This window comes from Echinops telfairi, unplaced genomic scaffold (assembly GCF_000313985.2).
Source record: "Echinops telfairi isolate 266 unplaced genomic scaffold, ASM31398v2 ScPeMD7_2573;HRSCAF=3158, whole genome shotgun sequence".
Lineage (NCBI taxonomy): Eukaryota > Metazoa > Chordata > Mammalia > Afrosoricida > Tenrecidae > Echinops > Echinops telfairi.
In genome coordinates this window covers 9358846-9379443 of record NW_022106471.1, presented here as the reverse complement: position 1 = coordinate 9379443, position 20598 = coordinate 9358846, and the positions used below count along the sequence as shown (strand labels likewise).

At 43.0% G+C, this 20598-nt stretch overlaps 1 protein-coding gene and 1 pseudogene across 4 annotated transcripts in view; both read left to right on the top strand.

The window, feature by feature from the left end:
• The window catches only part of EHBP1 (EH domain binding protein 1), a 421355-nt gene that overhangs the window by 23171 nt on the left and 377586 nt on the right, over positions 1–20598 (top strand). The gene's annotated exons all lie outside the window — the stretch shown is intronic.
• Positions 4725–4811, top strand: LOC115870918 (annotated as a pseudogene).

The window sequence follows — 20598 nt, the reverse complement described above, 5'->3', positions numbered from 1 at the left end:
GAATAAGGAAGGTCAGGATGCTTCTTGGAAGCAAGGGTGGTGATACTTTATCTCGGCTGTTTTGGACATGATGTCGGGAGAGACCAGTCTCTCATGCTTGGTGAAGTCAAGGGGCGGTAAAAAAGAGGAAGCCCCTCAACAAGATGGATACCGTGGCTGCAATTTTGGGCTTGAACCGAGCAACCCTGTGAGGTTGGCGCAGGACCGGGCTGTACTTCTGGACTTCATTCTGTTACGCAGAAAGTCGCTGTGAGTGGGAACGGACTCAATAGCACCTTACAACTAGGACGGTGAGCGGACGTGAGCATTTCTTAGTGTGTGTGCTGGTTGCGGGAACATCTCTTTGATGACATGCCTGTTCGTGCCCTTTGGCCATTTTTCAATTGAGTGTTTGTCACTTGGTTGTTGAAGTGTGAGTTTTCTGTAAGTCCCTTGCCAGATATGTCGTAGCCAAACATTTTTTACCATTCTCTAAGCTCTCTTTGTACTCTTTTGGAGAAGTCTCTTGATGTGCATCTAAGTATTTAAGTTTTAAGAGGCCCCAGTGGTCTAATTTATCTTCTGCTGGTTGTGCACTTTTAGTCATGTTGCATAGACGATTTCCTTAGGGCCCTTAGATTTGCCACTATTTGTCCCTCTGTAACTTTACAGTTTCAGGTTTTACATTTAGGGCTTTGATCCATCTTAAGCGTGTGTTGGTGCATTGTACACAGGGTGGAGCCGGTTTCATTTTTCTGCGAATGGATATCTAGTTTTGAGAGCACCATTTATTAAAAAGACTATTTCTTCACCATTTGATGGATTTGGGTCCTTTGTCAAAAACCGACTGTCCATAGGTTGACGGATTTCCCTCTGAGTTCTCCATCTTGTTGCATTGGCCTGTATGTCCAGTCCATGCTAGATTTCAGATTCAGAACCATATGACTGTACTCTTAACTGCTCAAAATTGTTTCTCCTATAAGAAAGATTCCCCTCACACCTTAGCATACACTCTTATGAATCTTTAATAAATTAATAGATCTGTTGTTGAGTTCAATGTATTTTTGTTTAACTATAAGAAACACATATATTGAGTTAGAAGTTTTGTAGTAGAGAAGCCTAGTTTATTACAAGTGTCCAGCTTTATTGATGCATCTTTGACCTTGATGTAGAGATTCTAACACATCAAACTCATTATAAAGTCCTTTTCTAATGGTAATAGCCACAGTAACCAAAGATATGCTCCCTGCGCTTAACTCCAAGATATCTCATTCTGAAGAGTGAAAAGTTGATGAACTTGTCAATATGCATACATAGAAAGCACCTAGTAGAATACCATACATCAATTGTTAATAAATCATCATTATTTTGATTGTTTTTGCTGTTCAAGAAAGCCAAACTGTGATGTTTGCCTAAATAAAATGTATAAAGAGTATTGTACTTCACTGGGCTCACTAGAGAAACAAAACCAGAATATATATTCACTGGTTGAGGGAAACATTTACATAAGAAAAGTATTCTAATAAAAAAAGAAAATTACTCATGCAAATTTAGAGGTAGTCAAATCCAGTATGGCTATAGTCTGTTGGTCAGTTGCAAAGCTGGTGGCTCGCCTGACTCATGTAGCTGTGGGGACTGATGAACCTGGAAATAAGAAGACCAATCAGGAAGCAAGAAGGCAAAGCAGTAGGACCACAGACTGGTGGATGCAGGTGGTCAGCATGTCATGTGCAGGTCAAGTGGCAGGCTACAAATAACTCTCTAGGTCAGCAAGCAATATGATGAGTCCTTGGCTCAAGTTCCCCAAATTAAAGGTTGATGAGCCAAGTGCAGAATCCAGACCAGCCAGAAGCACTTTAGCTTCCACCCCCACCCCCGTGTTAATTTATACAGGAAGCCAGCCACATCTCTGGGGAAACTGCATCAGAGCTGTGACTGAAGTAAGGGGGTTGCACTCCATCCTAATCACCCCACAACTGCTTTGCTGCACACAGCAGATCCCATGATGGATTTGATAACTTTCAAGGCCACATCCTGGGGGAAGCCTCCACTTGATCCAGCCGCGTTGACACAAATCCCAATGATCACAAGTATCCGTCATTTTATAAAGTTCTACCAGTTTCCACCTTCTTTCCTCTGGTTCTACCTTATTTAAAGTCTCAAAAACAAAACAAGCACACAAACTCTCCCTGCCATTGAGTCCAGGCTGATTCACAGTGATCCTTTAGAGTAGGGTACAACTGTCCCTTTGAGTTTCTAAGGCTATAACTCTTTCTGAGAGTAGAAAAAGTCTCCTCTTTCTCCCATGAAGCTGCTGGTGATTTCAAACTCCTACCCTTGAGGATTGCAACCTGGCTTATAACCACTACGCTACCAGGTCTCCTGCCAAATTCTGAAAGGGGTGTCTAATGATGGTCCCCATTCCTGCCTCTGGCCCACCTTTTGGTAAGCTTGACATGAAGTCTACTGGAGTGAGTAAGCTGTCAGATTGAGTAAGCTGTCAGATTGAGCCTATCATTCTGGAATTCAAGGTCCATCGATGAGTTTTGAACATCTGCATAATAACTGCAGTTCATTTATCTCAACTGATCATTCGCCATGCCAGGCATTGACTTCGTCAAGTTTATGATCTCACAAGGGAAAGAGCCCCATACATAGATGTAACACAATGTGGTCAGTCACGTGCAGTTGATGCTGTGGGACTATGGAAGAAGGATTGTATTATAATGACTTAAACTCTAGTGTTGCAGAATAAGGAGTTAACCAAAGAAGACGGTGAAAGGTGTGTAAAGATACTTCAGGTAAATGAAACATCATGAGTAAAGGCATAGTGGTGGCGAAAATAATGGATGATTCAGGAATTTACAAGTATTTCGGTACTGCTGCGCATAAAATGTGCGAAGAGAAATGGGAGGCGAGGCTGGCTGGAGAAGAGTCCTATCTTGCCATCCTAACCATTAGCTCCATGATGGGGCGTCAGAAAGGCAGAGTAATCTGAGACAGGACAGAGTTTCCCCCAAACAGGTTAAACTTGGGGCTGACCATAAAAGTGCCAACTAGGCAGCCTAGGTACCCTTAGGGCTCCTTTATCTGTCGAATAAGATGAAGCCTTTGACCCACTCTTTGACCTCTGAAAATAGCTTCTTTTAAACCCCAATGGTACCTGGAATACTGGTTTAATTTAGTCAATGAAGTCAGAGAAGGCAACCTTGCCCCCTGGAAAATAGGAAATAGGGGCAGGCTGTGGACAAGGACTAAGACAAAAGTCCATGGTGACTGCCAACGCTGACATTCTGGTAGTTGTTCTAAAAGTGAACCTATCTGCAAACCATCCCCAGGGCACTCACGTTCACACGATTGCTGGATGCAACCCAAAAGAGGTTTTAAAAAGAAGGGTTAAAACACATCATATACTGCAACCGTTTAAATAAATGCCAGTCTGGAGTCTGCTGACAAGTCGTCGCTGTTGTAGCTGACGTCCCACTGTGACCCCGTGTGCACAGAGTAGAACTGCGCCGCAGGACCGGCAAGGCAGTGACCTTTCATGAGCTGATAACCAAATCCGGCTTCGGAAGTACCTCTAGCTGGGTCGGAAAGGCCAGCCTGTGGGCTGGTTGAAGAGCATGGACTCGTCTGTGCCACCCAGGGGCTCTTTAAAAGTTAGTCAAGTACAAACAGACGTTAGAGCCCATAATTATGGAGAGGCGCTCTCCTAAATGTTTTATATACTTGTAGAATATATACACATCATTCAATCCTCCTAACAACCATAGAGGTAGATGTTTACTTTTCTGCATTTACTTGATGGAGAATCCCAAGTTCCCAGAGGGTCTAGACCAGACCAAGTAGGTTACTAGTAAGTGACAGAGTTCAAGTCCTTGTCTGCTGATTTTTAAGACCACGGGTTCCCTAAAAGACTTAAAACGCTGTTTTTCCCATTTCATCAAATATCTCTCTGCTCATCTCTACCACTTCGGCGCAAAGATTAGTCTTGTTCCACCGACTCTAGCCTCCACTGTCAGCCTCCTCGCAGCCTCTGGGGGGATTGGCAAGGCCTGGTTCTACCAGAGAGCTCCCTCCCACACAGCAAGCAGACAACTGCCGAGCCTGGAGCACTGGGCGTTATCTGGCCAACCGTACATTCCGGCTAAGCGCCCCAGCAAGACACATTCCTCACTGGGTGGAGGGAAGAATTCTTCACATTCTTCAGCCTCTGTCCTACCAGAAACTCCTAATCTTGAGTGGGATGGTGGTAAAAAAAAATATGTTCATTTCTAATGTTTAGAATTGCTGTAAGTTCTCATCTCCAAGTCTTGACACAGAGCAAAATGGGATTGAGGACCATTGAGACGTGCTCCTCCTGCTGAGCTTCAGGATGGGCAACCAGGAACACACATGGGAGAGACCAGCCCCTGGGGAAGGACATCTTGCCTGGTACAGCAGAGGGGCAGCCCCAAAGAGGACGACCCTCCATGAGATGGACTGACACAGTAGCCGCGATGATGGGCTCAAATATGAGAACAAGTGTGAGGATGGCGCAGGCCTGGCAGTGTTTCCTTCTCTTGTGCATTGAGCTGCTGTCAGAATTGACTCAGCGGCACCCAGCAATCACAACGCTCGAAGGTTCTCAGGAGCCCTGGTGGCACAGTGGCTGGTGCAGTGGCCTGCTAACGAAGGGCACATTCAGAACCACCTACTGCTGCTTGGGAGAACGAGAAGGCTTGCTACTCCTTTCAAGAATCACAGTGCTCACTTCGGCAGTACACATATTAAAATTGGAATGAGACAGAGAAGATTAGCATGGCCCTTGGCACGAAGCGGTCCATATTTTTGCCTGTGGGGGGAAGAAAAAAAGAATAAGAATGACAGTCTCGGAAACTCACAGGGGCAGTGTTATGAGTCAGTTCACAATGAGTCTGAATCGACTGAATGGCCCAGAGTTTGAATCTTTCTTTTGAGTCGTTCTTTCCCAGCATAGTAATTCTTCTTCTTTTTTTAAAATCATTTTATTGGGAGCTCTTACAGATTTTGTAACAATCCATAATTCAATGAGATCAAGCCTAATTGTACAGTTGCTGCCACCATCCATTTCAAAACATTTTCTTTCTTCTTGAACTCTTTGATATCAGTTCTCCTTAATGCCCTCCCTCCACCACCCTACCCCGCAGGAACCCTTATTATATTATATATTATTATTGTTGTTGTTCTTTTGCTGTATCTTACACCATCGACTGTATCCATTCAACTACAATTCTGTTAGTCGTCCCCCTGGAGGGGCGGCACGCAGCCATCACTGCTTGCTCTTTCTGAAGGGTTTATCTATCTTGGATTTCATACATCAAACTATCTTACATATGCAAATGAACATACACAGGCCTCACGAGATTAATGAGGCAAAACTAAGACCATAATAGTAAGGGGAGGAAATATTAAAGAACTGAAGTATAGTTATGTGTTTCATAAGTGCTATACTGTACCCTGGCTATATCATCCCATCCATGTGGCCCTTCTGTGAAGGACTGTCCAATTATCTTACAGGTGGGCTTTGGGTCTCCACTTTGTCTACGCTCCTGCATGTCCATTTGATTGATTTTGAATTTCTGAAACCTATTCCTGTCGACACCTCATGATCACCCAGGCTGGCGTGGTTCTTCCCTGTGTGGACAGCATAGTAATTCTAATGTCAATAATCATGAGTTTTAAACAGAGCAGCTCAGATGTTGGCATTATCTCTCTGCAACAATAACACTTTTATAAATTTATACTTCACGATCTTTGTCATGGCATTATGCCATTTGATTTTCACAAGAAAATGATCTGATTGGCATTATTATTTCCACCGTATAGGGGAGAAATCTGAGCTTAGAAATGAGGTAACTTGCCTGTTGGCAAACAACTGTCTGAGGTAGAGGTGGCCTGCATGCTGGTCTTCTGAACTCCTTCCAGCCTGTCTCGCTCAAGGCCTCCCATTGTGACATCACATACTGGTGGCACCTAGGAGGCAGCTACCTTAGAGGATCCTCCCTCCCAGACAAGGGGGACTCTGGGAATTTAGAGAACCAGGCCAATTGGGTAGGGCACAAAGCCAGGATGCCCCTTCATCAGCAAAGCACCACACAGGAAAGGTGATCCAGTGTCTTGAGAAGCTTAACCAAAAACCCAAGTCAACTGTCTAACCAGGGATTTTCCAGGTATGGACCACAGCAAACTGGTAGGCCATGAACATCTCCTCGATGTTCCAAATTGACCCTAAAATATAAATTGCGTTTTCCTTTAGATCTGACCAGAAAATGAACCTTGAGTATCTGCATGTTCACTTGTGTGTGTGTGCATGTGTAGCTAAGGGCTAATTACTAATACAAAAGGGACTAGGGTTAGTAATTTGGTATTTACAAAATAACACATAACTAGAGTTTACTGAAAATTTAACTGGGTATTCACCTGACTAGTAGGCAATGCCTGGCAATCTTTGCACAGCACCCACTATAACCATGCATAAACAGATCCTCAATTTTCTGGAAGACACCTTTGTTACCAGTATCATTGAGGTCTTGAATTAGTTGCAGCTTTCCAATGACTACCACTTCTGCTCTTTAGTTATACATATCCCTTATCTATATCCATGACCATCTATTTCGTTCAGAGTGGATTACTGGGGTGACCCTACCGCGGGACAGTGATGCTGCTGTTAGGGTCCCTGGAGCATTGTTCATAGTGGTTCCAAGCACGATGAAATCTTGGCCACTTGGAACCTTGCTCCATGTATCATGATGTAGCTATTGGTCCCATTGTAAGGATGTTGGTTTTCTTTACGACGAGCTGAAATTCATACTGAAATTTGAAATAGTTGATCCTCGTCAGCAAGTGCTCCAAGTCCTCCTGCCTTTCATCAAGTAAGGTTGTGTCATCTGTATAGTCCAGGTGTTCATCAGCCCTCCCCGAATCCTGATGTCGTGTTCTTTCTCAGATCGTCCAGCTTTTCAGATTATTTGCTCAGCATACAGACTGAAAGTATGGTGAAAGGATACAACCTTGACACACACATTTCCTGATTTGAAACCAGGCAATATTCTCTTGTTCTGGTCAATTAACTGCCTCGATCCAAGTTCAGGTTCTACACGAGCACCATGTAGTGTTCTGGTATTCCCATTCTTCTCATTTTGATTCAGAGTTTGTTATGATCCAGTTGAATGCCTTTATAGAGTCAGCAAAACAAGTAGACAGCATTCTGATTCTCTTTGCTCCCCGCTAAGATCCATCTGACATCAGCAATGATATCCCTTGTTCCATGTCCTATTCTGAACCCAGCTTGAATTTTCTATAGCTCCTTATTGATGTGTTGCTGCAATCTCTACTGAATTACCTTCAGCAAAGTTTTACTTGCATGCAATATTGATGATGTTGTTCTATAATTCCTGCATTCTGTTGTATCACTTTTCTTTGGAATAAGCACCAATTCAGATCTCTTCCAGTTGGTTGGCTATGTAGCTGTCTTCCAAATTTCTTGTCATAGATGAGTAAGTGCTTTCAGTGTTTCATCTTCTTTTGATGCTTCCTGCAGCAGTCGATATATTTCCCAGAGACTCTTTCAGTATTTCAATCAAAGGCTTGAGTTTTTTTTGTTCAGCTCTTTCAACTTGAGATATGCTGAGCATGTTCTTCCAGTTTCATTTTCTAATCCTGGATCTTTGCACCTTTTATCATAATACTTGACTTATTCTTTACCCAACTTTCACATGCACATGTCACTGAAGGTACCATGACTTGGGTCCGGAGCACCTTAGTCTTCCAACTGGCATCTTCGCTCTCTAATCCATTTAAAGAGTATTTTGCAGCAGATTTGCCCAATGCAGTAAGTCTCTACATAGTAGAAAATTATCTTTAAAATGACCATCTAGAAGAACCACACCGATGGAGAAATACCTTATTACCCTGACGACCCTTGAGTTGAAATAGAGGAAAGAAGAAATTATCTGGTTACTATTAAGAATCAAAACTCTTTAAATGAAGCTGGCAACCTTTTCAAAAAGCAACCCTTTTCAAGAAGCACGTTATAAAGCTGTCCTGGAGTATGCTTTTATGAATATTTTATTCTAAACTTTTCACTGTGGTCACTCATTCTACAAGTTTCATGTCGTAAGGTAATATTTATCTTCCGGTAAATATTCCAACCTCAAAACAAAACAAAACAATACCCCAAAACCCAACCAAACTTGCTGTCATCCAGTTGATTCTAACTCATAGCAACCCTATTGGATCGACTACAACTGTCCATGTGGGTTCTGAAGTTCTAAATCTTACTTTACTCTGTGCCTTTAATGATAGTTTTTACTCTTCTCGAATAATTACTTGATGGAACCTGGTGGCACCGTATTATATATTGGGCTGCTAACTGGAAGGTCAGCGGGTTGACACCCTCATCAATTTTGAGGGGAAAAAGATAAGGTTTGAGAAAGCCACTGTATGGCAACTAACTGCAAGGCAGTTCTACTCTGTCCTATAGGGTCGCTCTGAGCCAGAGTCGATTCGATGGCAGTGAGTTTTGAAGTTTTTAAATCTTTATAGGAGCAGATCGCCTCATTTTTCTCCTGCCCGGCAGCTGGTGGGTTTGAGCTTCTAATCTTTCCGTCAGTCACAGGTTAGCCCAAGTGCACCCTGTTACACCAGCAGGGGCCCTTCTAGTAAATGCTAGGTAAGAGTAAACGCTATCATTGAAGACACAGAGTAAAGTAATATTTAGACGGAGTCCTCAAAATTACTCATCTTGGTTCCTTGTCTACCAACTACTGAGAGATGAACTTACATAATTCACAAATAGTTTGCTGACTGAGTTGCCATAGTCTTCCTAGAATTTGCAACATTTCAAAAGTGGTCGGTGCTACCATTGAAGTTTATCAGTGAAAACCTTCCTTTGACTTACTCTAGTTGATTCTTTGTTTTGTATGAATGAAGCTGAGGGTTAGCTCATGTCTCTGGCACACCAGCCATAATCCTATGAGACAGTGTGGCTGGGAAATTCCCAGTAGGGGTTCATGAATTGTGTGGAATCCATTGTGTATGTTTTCTAGTGGTTTGTCAACACAGAGGAACACAAGCCATTGTTTTGTTGAAAGAGCGGACAGAAACCACATTACTGTAAAAGCCAAAAAGCTGGGGGAAAGCAAAACAAAATATGGTTCCCCAACTGTGTCCAGTGGGATTTAAATTCCCAACAGCTATGGCCATAATTCATAAATTGCTCCCTTAAGTTACGGGTGGCCAAACTTAAAACATCCATTGCTTTTCTCAATTTTAAACATGAGTTTAAGAGTCTACAGACATTAAATAAAGAAGGGTAAAGCTATAATCGCTTTGGGTGATGAGTACAGTAACATTCACTGCCACCTCTCCCTCCCCAAGACATTGTAGGGCACACTGTTTTGTTTCTCCTTTTGATTTGTAACCAGCATTGGAGAATAATAAAAATAACATCTAACACTTTAGAATTTATATACATCTTTAGTATACATTAGCTTATTTGAGTTCTAAACTCGCCATTATTATTAGACTTGTTTTAATTCAAAGAAAACTGAGTCTTCGAGAAGAGGCTAATGACTTACCTAGTTGGTTCAGCTAATCAGATGCAGCCCGGAGTCCAAACCACATCTGCTGACTCCACAGCCTATGCTTCGCGTTTTACCAGAATCTAAAACTGATCTTGTCCCTTTTTTATTTGACCTCCCAGAAAAATTCAAACTGGTTGAACCGATCCCTCAAATAATGGGGACATTGACCAACTGTTACCTCAAGGTACATTTACCTGTTGCTTGAAGAATCCAGAAATCTCTTGGCTGAGTCTGCTATGTTTACAACTCTGTAAGCACGAAAAGTTACACAACACCATAATTTCTCAAGAAAACCAAGGGGACATTGACCTTAATATCAGAGGCTTTTCCTTATGGACTGCAAATTTGGTATCATGTCTACATGTACTAATATATTTTAGACATTTGCCATTCCTTGACTCACTTTCTTGAATTCCTCTAGCATCCACATTGTTATTTTGGATTATTTCTATGTTACATCTGTTTTATATATTTCCCCCTATGACTGGCTTCACCTAACTCTCTAATGTCTTATCCTAAGGTCCTAGTGAGTAGCTAGCACATGAAGCAAGGGGTTGGGGAAATTTCATACCTTCTGACTATTGAAAAACAAATTTTGAAAATCTTAACACAAACACTTTACATATTCAAGGGTCAACAGTGAACTCAAGAGAAGACTCCCAGTACAAAGTCTGAAAGTTGCATTGGCAAAAATATAATTTTTAAATCGTAAAATGATATCAGCTATACTATATGTGCAAGGGTTTAGATCATTAAGTTGTAGAACAACTTGATTTCAGGGGTAAATCCCAAACCATCCCCAATAAAGTATGTTTTTCCAAGTACACAGAGGCCTGGAGTTAAAGCCCAAACTAAGCCAAGTCCTGGACGTATTTCAGGCCTGCCAGGCCCCAGTTAAGAGGACCAAGTATGCTTTGCTTAGAGCACACTGAGCATTACTTTGATCAAGAACAAAACGCCTCTTTGACCGTCCCCATCCAAATTAAGGAAAAGAACTTGGGAAACTTTTGACGCCAACTGTTATATCCGAGTGACGAATTAGTCCTTACACTAATTGGATTCTCATTTTCAGGGCTCCTTGATATCTCTTTGGAGTCTTTCTTGGTCCTGTGAGTTAGGTAGTCATTGGGCCGCTAACCTCAAGGTCAGTAGTTCAAACTCCCCAGCTATTCCAAGGGAGAGAGATGAGACTCTGCTTTTGTAAGAGTTGACAGTCTTCGAAGTCCAATACTGGGTCATTGTGCATCGAAATCACCTCGATGGCAGTGGTGTCTAGGTTCACTGTGTCGATGAAACCATTGCGTCCTCTCTCGTTCTTCAAGTTGTTGCATTTGTGGGGGTCAGCGAACGACACTAAAGCAAAGGAGACAGGGAGGGAGAGCATGTCCAGGTTTTACAGGGAGAGTCCCGCAGGTTTCTCACAACGAATTAATTACTGAAAACAAGTTTTTCCCTTTTTTTTTTTGCCACTGACATACAAAATTTAAAAGAAGAGAAAAAAAAGAAAAACCAAAACAAACAAACAAAAAGCCTGTTCATAGTTTAAGGTCAGTTTGTTGACCTTTAGGAGTGTTTTCTGGACGAGTCTGATGGGGTGCCACGTCCTGGCCCCAATGTCCATCCTTTATAGTCCCTCGGGACCTCCTTGCTTGCTTCCCCCACCGCTCGATTGCACGCCCCCAGTGTTTTGCCTCAGTGTGATGGGGTCAGCTCAGTCACACATCCCACACTGTGTCTCCAGTGCTGTCTGTGTAGGGCCATGGGTCAGTGCAGGATGTCGCATCTTGCAGTGGGGCAGGCTATATGGTCCTTTCTGTACATTGGGCCCTCCGAGCCAGGCTATTGTCCTCTGAGCTTGGTGTGCTCCACTCCGTTCCTCCTCCTTCTTTTGCTTCAGCTTCCTTCTGGGTATGGTAGGTCAGTTCCTTTCCCACACCAGACGATCTATTTTCATTTTCTGTGGCACAACTTTCCATGGTGGGGGCCGGGCTGATTCTGTTTTTCCCTTTCTTCCAGCGTTTGTCCGATTACTCACTTGCTTTCCAAAAGGAGCGTGGGTGGGAGAAAGAGGACAGGCGGACATACAACATCAATTGCTTCCAACATCGCTAGTGTACTTGCTGATTTCAGAATGGGGTTTAGGAAAAGAGAAGGGCGGGATGGAAAGCCTGGGGGTGGGGTCTATGCTGTCTTGGGGAATGAGAGGCGATTGAGTGGTGAAGAATAGCTGCCTGAACGTCAAGACTTGGGGCTCAAGCCCTACCTCTACCAGAACCAGTTATAACAGCAAGGAGGCACCGAGCTGCCCCTGCAACCAGGAGGAAACGAGCACAGTTCCCGCTTTCCTCCCAGGGTGGCTGCGACGACAAAATAAGATCCTGTTTATGAATGTAGTTTTGAAAGTATAAACACATGATAGTGAACACATGTCAGCACCACTGAAATGCAGCATTGGTCGAAGTAACCTCTAAAGTGCCTTCTACCTGCACAATTCTCTGCTATTGACAGGCTTGATGACCTAACGTATGAAGAATTTATTTGGAGAAAATGTGGCCTTGATGGAAACTTGGCCAGGCCATTTATAGTCAGTCTTGTTGTGCCAGGGAGCCTATAACGGTTAAGAGCATGAAACACTGAGAAGGGCGGCTTTGTTTCGTTTCCTTTGCACCTGGAAATATCTAGCATATGCTTGAAACTGAGGGGATACAATATTAGGGAAAAGTATCATTTCCCCAGCGGAGGAAAGGGAAGGAAATTAGGGTAACCTCGAAGAGAACCTTGGCAAGAATAAGAAAGGGGAGGAGCACCTGAGCATATTGATCCCAGAGGGGGCGAAATATGATTAGAAGAGGTCAAATACTGTCATAATATTGGTGGGGGAGGAATTACACCGGAAAATAAAACATTACAAAGGAGATGATCAGATGTACTATTTCTAGAAGGAAAATGACTGGCTACAAAATGAAGTTGTTGAATTGAATGGTGTCTAAATTCTAAATAAAATCCTGGCACTCCAAAGTTAGAGAGAGATTGTCGCTCAGCACAAGGGACTACCCCATAACTAAGAGCGCTCCTTCCATGGGCAGAGCTGTGCGGTCCCTGCAGAGATGTTGATATTACGAAACAGCAGCCCTCCGTGCCATCCAATCAGGATTGACTAGTTTGTTGGACTTTGCAATGATTTGCTGCTGCAAAGCCAGCAGGATCACCTCCTGCTGCCTTTGCCAAATCAAGGAGGGTATGAGAGCTCAAGCGCTGATTTGAGAATAAACTGGAAGGGTTATCTTGGCTGGGCCACTTAGGAATAACAACCAAAGAGAAATAATTGGAAATGGACTCTTGCCCTGGAATGGTCTTGACAATTAAAACGGATATGTTTTGGAAGAAGAAGAAGAAAAATGAAGGAAGGAAGGAGCTGAATTGCCATTTGGGAAGGATGTGGAGGGTATGTCTGCATTCTGAGTGACATCGAGGGTCATAACATCAGAGGCGCCTTTAATTCGGTTATTTTTATTCTTTAGTAGGATGTTCCATTAACAACAAAAACAAACCAAAAAACCCCAACCAAACCTGTTCCTGTGAAGTCAGGTGCAGCTCACAGTGACTCTAGGACAGGGTAGCACTGACTCACAGGGTGTTCTGAGACTATAATCTTTACAGAAGCAGACTGCCACACATTCTTGGGTTTGAACTGCTGGCCTCTGGGTTAGCAGACTAGCACTTAGCCATGCACTGCCAGGGCTCCCTGAATGTGCTGTAGAAAGTGCTCAAGAAGGGGTCCCTGTGTTCTTCCCTGTCAGCAGGGGTGGGGCTGTCCATGTGGTGATTGTTGTCATTCTTTTCTCCCTTGCTTGGCAATTGCCAAGAAGCAGCTTTTTCAGTGCCTTTGAATCAATAGCTGTGCTTTTCCACTTTGCTTTTGTTGTTTGTTGTCATTCATTGCAACCATCTGTGCACGGTTGCTTTTATTACAGCTGAGACACTAAAGTCACATACTAGCTTTACACCAGGACGATCCCATTCTCAGTATGGAATGAGGACGTCATCGGATTCGCATTTGCAGATGTCATGTGATAAGCTGATTGACAAAGTCCAGAGATAAATTAAGAAGACCATCGTGGCATTTAGGAATCTGACAGACAGATGGCGGCAGCATGGTGTCAGGCTCTTAACTAGGTCATCGGTCTATAATGAGTTATGATATTCTCTGACTCAGGCAGCACCTGACTCTAGGGTAAAACGTTGCTGGATTTGGGAAACAATTTCCTCTCCATTAACTACTAAGCCCCACAGTGGAAGAATATGGTTGGCAACAGCAAAATCGCTGAACACTCTATTCAGTGACATTGAAGTGAAACTCACCCTAACACAGTTATGAGGGAATTCAATATGTAAATGTAATGTAAAAGAATGAAAGAACTATTGTACACTAAGTAAAAAAAAAAAAACCAACAAGACAGGAAGAAGGCCAAAAAAGACAATGGATATATTAAGTTGCAAATACCAGAAAATTAATTTCAAACTGGCTTAAGCTTAATTAAAGGGGCTGTATTGGCATACATAATGAAAGATAAGGGTTGGCTGTACTCAAAGATGCAGATACTGTCAAGACAATGCTTTTCTTCCACCGTTGGCTCTATACCTCCCATCCTGGCTTCATTCTCAAGAGACTCCGTTTTCTTAGTGGTCCTCAGAAGCTCCCGGCTTATAGTCTCCTTGCTGCAAGTCCAATAGGAAGAGACAGCATCTCTTTCCCATAAGTGCCAGCAGAAGGCCCAGAAGCTAGTTTTGCTGGTGTGATTTGGGTTATGTGCACTGCTGTGAGCTAATGGTGGAGGTAGAAAGATGAGAAAGTAAGGTAGCAACAAAACCACCTGGCAGAACCTTGGAAGACTAGGGAAGAAACTGAAATGAAGGTTGGGAAACCAAAGCAACAAATGCCCACTTTCCTAGACAAGAGCTCCAAGCCATGTGATAATATAATGAATGGCTGCAAAATGACTACAGTCTAGAGACTTATGTGATTGGAGTTCCTGTGTTTGTTCTTTTATGAACAGTGGCTTCTGATCCACCATGCATGAGGATACAGTAAAATGCCAGGCAAGTTCAGGGATGTGGATGGTGGTGTAGTGGTTAGGAGTTGGGTTGCTAACTGCAAGGTCAGCAGTTTGAAATCTCTAGCCATGCCTCTAGTGGGCAGGGAGTGGGAGGAAGATGAGGCTTTCTATTTACATAAAGAATTACAGTCTTGATCACAAGGATCAATCTAGAACCCCCTCCCAGGGGGACAAATAATGGAAAAGTGGGTGAGGGGTGATGGAGGACGATGTAAGATATGGAAAAAATAATCTATAACTTATCAAGGGTTTGTGAGGGGTGGGGTGGGTGAGGGAGGGGAAGAAATGGGGAGCAGATATCAGGGGCTCAAGTGGGAAGAGAAGGCTTTGAAAACGATGATGGCGGCATATGTGCAAATGTGCTTGACACACTGGAGGAATGTATGGATTGTGATAAGAGATGTAAGAACCCCCAATAAAAGTATTAAGAAACAAACAAACAAATAAATGACTTTTAGGAATAATAAAAAAAAAAGATTTACAGTCTCAAAAACCGACAGGGGAGTGAGTTCTAGCCTGTCCTGTAGGGTTGCTTTGGGTCAGAAATGATTCAATAGCAGTGTGTTTGGAAAGTTTTAGTGGAGGAATAGGCAGGTATGAGGTACAAATGGCATAAGAAGATGCAATGTTCTCAGATGATCCTTGACAGGCACACATGCACATGCATTAGAAACTCTTATTCTGCATGTGTCATTTATGAAATATGTACGTGAGGGTATGGGGATAGGCATAGATGTTTATTCTGATGCAAGTGCCATCTGCTTTTGATAATGTGTCATTGATAGAGATGCCCTTGTCAGACCATGGTTCTGGAAATTCATCCTTCACATAGAAACAGGTAGGAAAGGGAGAAGAGATGAAGCAGTAAGCCCTAGAGCAGGCTCCTGTGGGAGAGTCTGTGCGTGTGTAAGTCTTTGGAACAGAAAGCGAGACAGAGTGGGACACTGCTGACGCTTCATCTTGGAGATAGGGGGACAAGCCTGGACGGAGCACACCTTTCTTGGAAATTGAACAATGGATTCTTCAGTCAAGAAAGGGAAAAGCCACGGTGGGAGAAACAAGGAAAAGATAAGTTCTCTGATGACCTGAAATGAGTCATTAAACTTTAGAAGCAATGGGATTGAATTTCAGGATGGGGAGACGGCACCGGCATATCTGCCCCTTGGGGCACCCCTTTGAGTTTAGTGTTGTAAAACTTCAGTCATTGTTGGGTGTGGATATACTTTTAGACAAGGATTTATGGTTCTCGGTGCTAAGGAAGATATCGAAACTTATCAATGACTTAAAAAGAAATATGATGTTCCTATTCTTCCAGCCTCCCATGAAGTTTACCAAAAAGTCAGAAAAAAACAAAACAAAAAACACAGAAAGAATGAAAGACAGAAAGAAAATCTGCAATTCTCTCTAATGTCCATGGGATTACAAGCCGCTATGGCTTTTGGCCCTGCATTGGAATTCTAGGTCTATAAATATGCTCAATCCTCTGATGGGGGCAGGGAAGGGAAGCTATGGGAATCCCTCTCTTTCCCTTCATGGAGATCATAATGAAAGCGGAAGCATACGAGACTAGATTCTTCCAGCTTGAAAGAATTAGACAATCTCTGGTGGCGAAAGATTGGAGGAAAATCAAAATATTTGTATCAAGAGGCTGATTCTTTGACTCTCCACAAGGAGAAGGCGACCCTTTGTCATTTTACTCTCAGCTGAATACAGTGCTCCCTCCAACCCCCGCCCCAAGAAGTGGGCACTGGAAGGGGGTTGGCGGATTCCTACTTTGGCTTTTGAGAGCAACTTCGATCACTCTAACAAACCAACGAAGCAACATCACTCTAAATCAATCGCCCCCTCGCCCAAGGTCAGTGGGAACCCCCGCTTTTTGTGATGACTGAGAAAAAAAGGCAGTGCTTCATTGAACCACAGTCAGATCCTTCCTGGGACAGACATAGAACATGCGTGATTGCAACCTACAAATAACACACTTCACCTCAGCTGCATTTTTGCCTACTCTTAAGACAGAAAAGGTTATTCCTGGCCATTCCAGGTTCCTCCTGAACTATCAACTCCAGAGGCAAGTCTTGCAGGGAGTGGCGCTTCCCTGCACCTCTTCCACTCTCTCTGTTTTCAGTCCAGCCAAGCATAAATAAGTGTGCCATTCCTACCCCGATCACTGAAGCACTAAAGATAGGGCGCTGAACCCCACAAGTGAGGAAGACGTGCCACGTGGGGCCAACGGCAAGTCCTGATGTAAACCATCTCCGTCTGCTTCTGCCTTGCAGAAACGCAGTCCCTTGTGTCAGCTCTCTGTGCTGAGCTGTGTGCATCTGAAAACAGCTAAAACTCACTGAGAAACGTGGAACATTTAACTCCATCCAAAAAGGCTTGGGTATTGCTCGCATTTCACGCTTTTTGAATAAAACATTATTTGATGGTGCACACAATTTGTTGCCTTTGGAATCTCCTATTTTAAACAAATGTTTGAATTCCTCTGGCCAGCTGTGTTCTTAGTGCAGCGCAGGGTGCAAGCACTGGAATCAGAAGGGGTTCCTGTACTGACAATAATGTTGTTGTTGTTATTTAATCATTTTATTGGGGGCTCGGACAACTCTTATCACAATTTATACATGCATCCATTGTGTTAAGCACATTTGTATATATGTTGCCATCATCATTCTCAAAACATTTGCTTTCTAATTGACCCCTTGGTATCAGCTCCTCATCCCCCCCTCCTCCCGCTCTCCCCTCCCCCATGAACCCTTGAGAATTTATTACTGACAATAATGTTTGTCAAGCACTTCCTGTGTGTCAGCAATCCTTCTGGACCTTAACCCTTCACGACAACTCTAGAAGACAGGTGCCAGTATCCCCATTTGACACCTGAGGAAACTCAAGCCATTCAACTCATAAATAGATGAGCTGGATTCGAATCCTCTCTCTCTCCCCCACCCCCACCCCCATGGGTGTGTGTGTGTGTGTGTGTGTGTGTGTGTGTGTGTGTGTGTGTAATTATTAAGTGAGGAAACAATGAAATACTCTCAAAGATCCCTTCTGATTTCAAAGAGCACCTTTCTGTCATCACACCCTCTTTTATCACAATGCTGCCTTCTTCAAAGTCCAAAGACCACCATCCAGTTCACGTGAGGCTTCTCCCCCCTTTCAAAGATTAGAAATCAAAAAACTCAGAAACGGTTTTGCCTTGGGGCGTATGTGTGCCCGTCCAGTAGTGCAAGAGGGAGACAGGAAATGCCAGCTTTCTGAGCAGAGGCCTTGGGGACCTCAGACCGTGTCTCAGTGAGCAGAGTATGATCGATGGGTTCCCTTCTGTGGAGCAGGGCAAACGACTGAAGAAATTCCAGGTAGCCCACTATTATTATTGTTATTATTATTTTGCCTAGCTTCCTTGGTATTGCTTCCCAGCTTCCATAGTTGTGGGATGGTATGTTAATTTCTCACTGAACTTCCCCCTCAAATGTTCTTCTTCTGTGGATTGATGTGCCAATCTAAATGCACAAGTCCAGCCATGCTCTGTTAGGCTCGTAAAGGTTCCGGTGAAAAGAAAACAGATCGTCCTTTCGAGGTCTGCTTAGAGGGCTCCAGCGACCGTGCACATGGGCTACGGAAAGGCCAAGGAGACAAGAGTCGGCGTGTCCTTATAAAGTCTGAGACTGAGGAGATTCAAAAATGATAAGAAGAGGGGGAGTCCGTCTCAAACCAGTTACTGCTGAAGTGTTTAAATGCACTGAGCTGATAGATGGCGCCTTTACTGGAATGAATAAGTAAACAGTCTTATATGGGCCTACTTTTGTAAGAAGAGAGATTTTCTTAGGAAAAATGAATCTGAAAAAAAGATTCTTTTTTCAATAGAGCGTCATTCTTCTTTATTTTAGAACATTTTATTCCTTTTAAAAAAAATCATTTTATTGGGGGCTGTACCACTCTTTTTTGGAGGGGTAAGGGGGCACCCGGATTGTACCACTCTTATCACAATCCATCCATCCATCCATTGTGTCAAGCACATACTAGTACATTTGTTACCATCGTCATTTTCAAAACATTTTCTTTCTACTTTCTTTCTACATTCTACTTTCTACTTGGTATCAGGCTCCTCATTTTTTTCCCTTCCCTCCCTCATGAACCCTTGATAAATTATAAATTATTATTATTTTTTCATGCCTTGCACTAACACATGTCTCCCTTATCCACTTTTCTGTTGTCCATCCCCGTGGGAGGGGGTTATAAGTAGATCATTGTGATTGGTAACCCCTTTCTCCCCCCACTTTTCTCTTACCCTCCTGGTATGATTACTCTCAATATTGGTCCTGAGAGGTTTATCTGTCCTGGCTTCCCTGTGTTTCCAGCTCATATCTGTACCCGTGTGCATGCTCTGGTCTAGCCTGATTTGTAAGGTAGAATTGGGGTCATGACAATTGGGGTGTTGGGCAGGAGGAATTAAAGAACTAGAGGACTGTTGTATGTTTCATTGGCGTTATACTGCACCCTGACTGGTCCATCTCCTTCCCGTGACCCTTCTGTAAGGGGATGATTGGCGTGTCATTCTAACAAAAGATGTGAAGTGGCATATTCAGTAATGCAGGGAGAAAAAAAATCTTTTAGGCTCTGGGCTTTCTTAAAAGCTTGAGTGAGAGCTAGTGAAGAATAATCTATTATTGGACTCATAGAGTGAATATTCCAGAATCATGGGTGATTAACACCATGCCATTTCTTTCACATTAGTTTAATTAATAAAATTATATAATATATGCACCCTGCAGAAGGAGCATAAGCAAAGGAAACCAGCCGTTAGTAAGTATCTTTTGTGTATGAGACACATCATTTTATTTTCTTCATCTATTCATCTTTCCCTCTAACCAAAAAGCCAAAATCAAAGCACTGCCACTGAGTCCATTCTAATACACAGCAACCTTACAGGACAGAGTGGAAGGACAGAAGCTCCATAGGGTTTCCAATCTAATCTTCACAGAAGCTGTCTGCCACATCTTTATCCCGAGGAGCAGCTGGTGAGTTGGAATCACAGACATTTTGGTTAGCAACTGAGCATTTTAACCTCTTAGCCACTAGACAGCCACCCCCCTCTTTCCTCCTACGTGGACCTAACTATTCAGAAATTATAAGAAGTCACACACTTCTGAAATGGACCAATCAAAACAGGACCGAATTTTCCAACTTCTCAACAACCTGGTATAATGTCTTCATCACTCCTTTTTGAGAGAAGGTTGAAGCAGAGCTAAGTGCAAGTTACGCAATGGCTATTCTGGCTGGCCATCAGGGAGGATCCTGGTGTGCACACTGAAAAGGCCACTTTATACAACCTCATGAGAGGATGCGGCTTCCTGGGACTCGGGACTCTCAGAGTCACAAATGTATGTCTGCATCACTCAAAGCTGGTATTTCCTAGCAGTCCTTAACCCAACCCGAATATTTTGAAATTCAAAAGAACTTTCAGAGATTATACTTTTACTTTTTAAATCAAAAATGACTCTTAAATGCAATAAAAATCAAGCCAGCCGGACTGAAACAAAAGTCTCTGCCTTCTCAAGTGGAAATAAGAAGTATCAGGAAGTGCAACGTCACTAATGAGAAAGCTGCATGAGATAGGTAAGAGGTTAGTTCCATGTTTATCTTTGGTATAGTTTTCTAAGACAGGCTCTGCTACAATTAAAATAATTTTTAAAAAGTCCAAGTGTCTATTTCCATTAGGAAGAACCTAATCCTCTTGGCTGTATTTCGATAACATTAATATAAAATCCTGACTAACGTCGTTGTTCAGTGGCTTTATCAAATGCTTGTTTGTCCTTATGTTCAGAATGAGGTTTTAGGCTTTAATGTATGAAGCCTAAAAGCACCTCAGAAAAAAGGCCTGAGGTAAACAAGCGGCCATC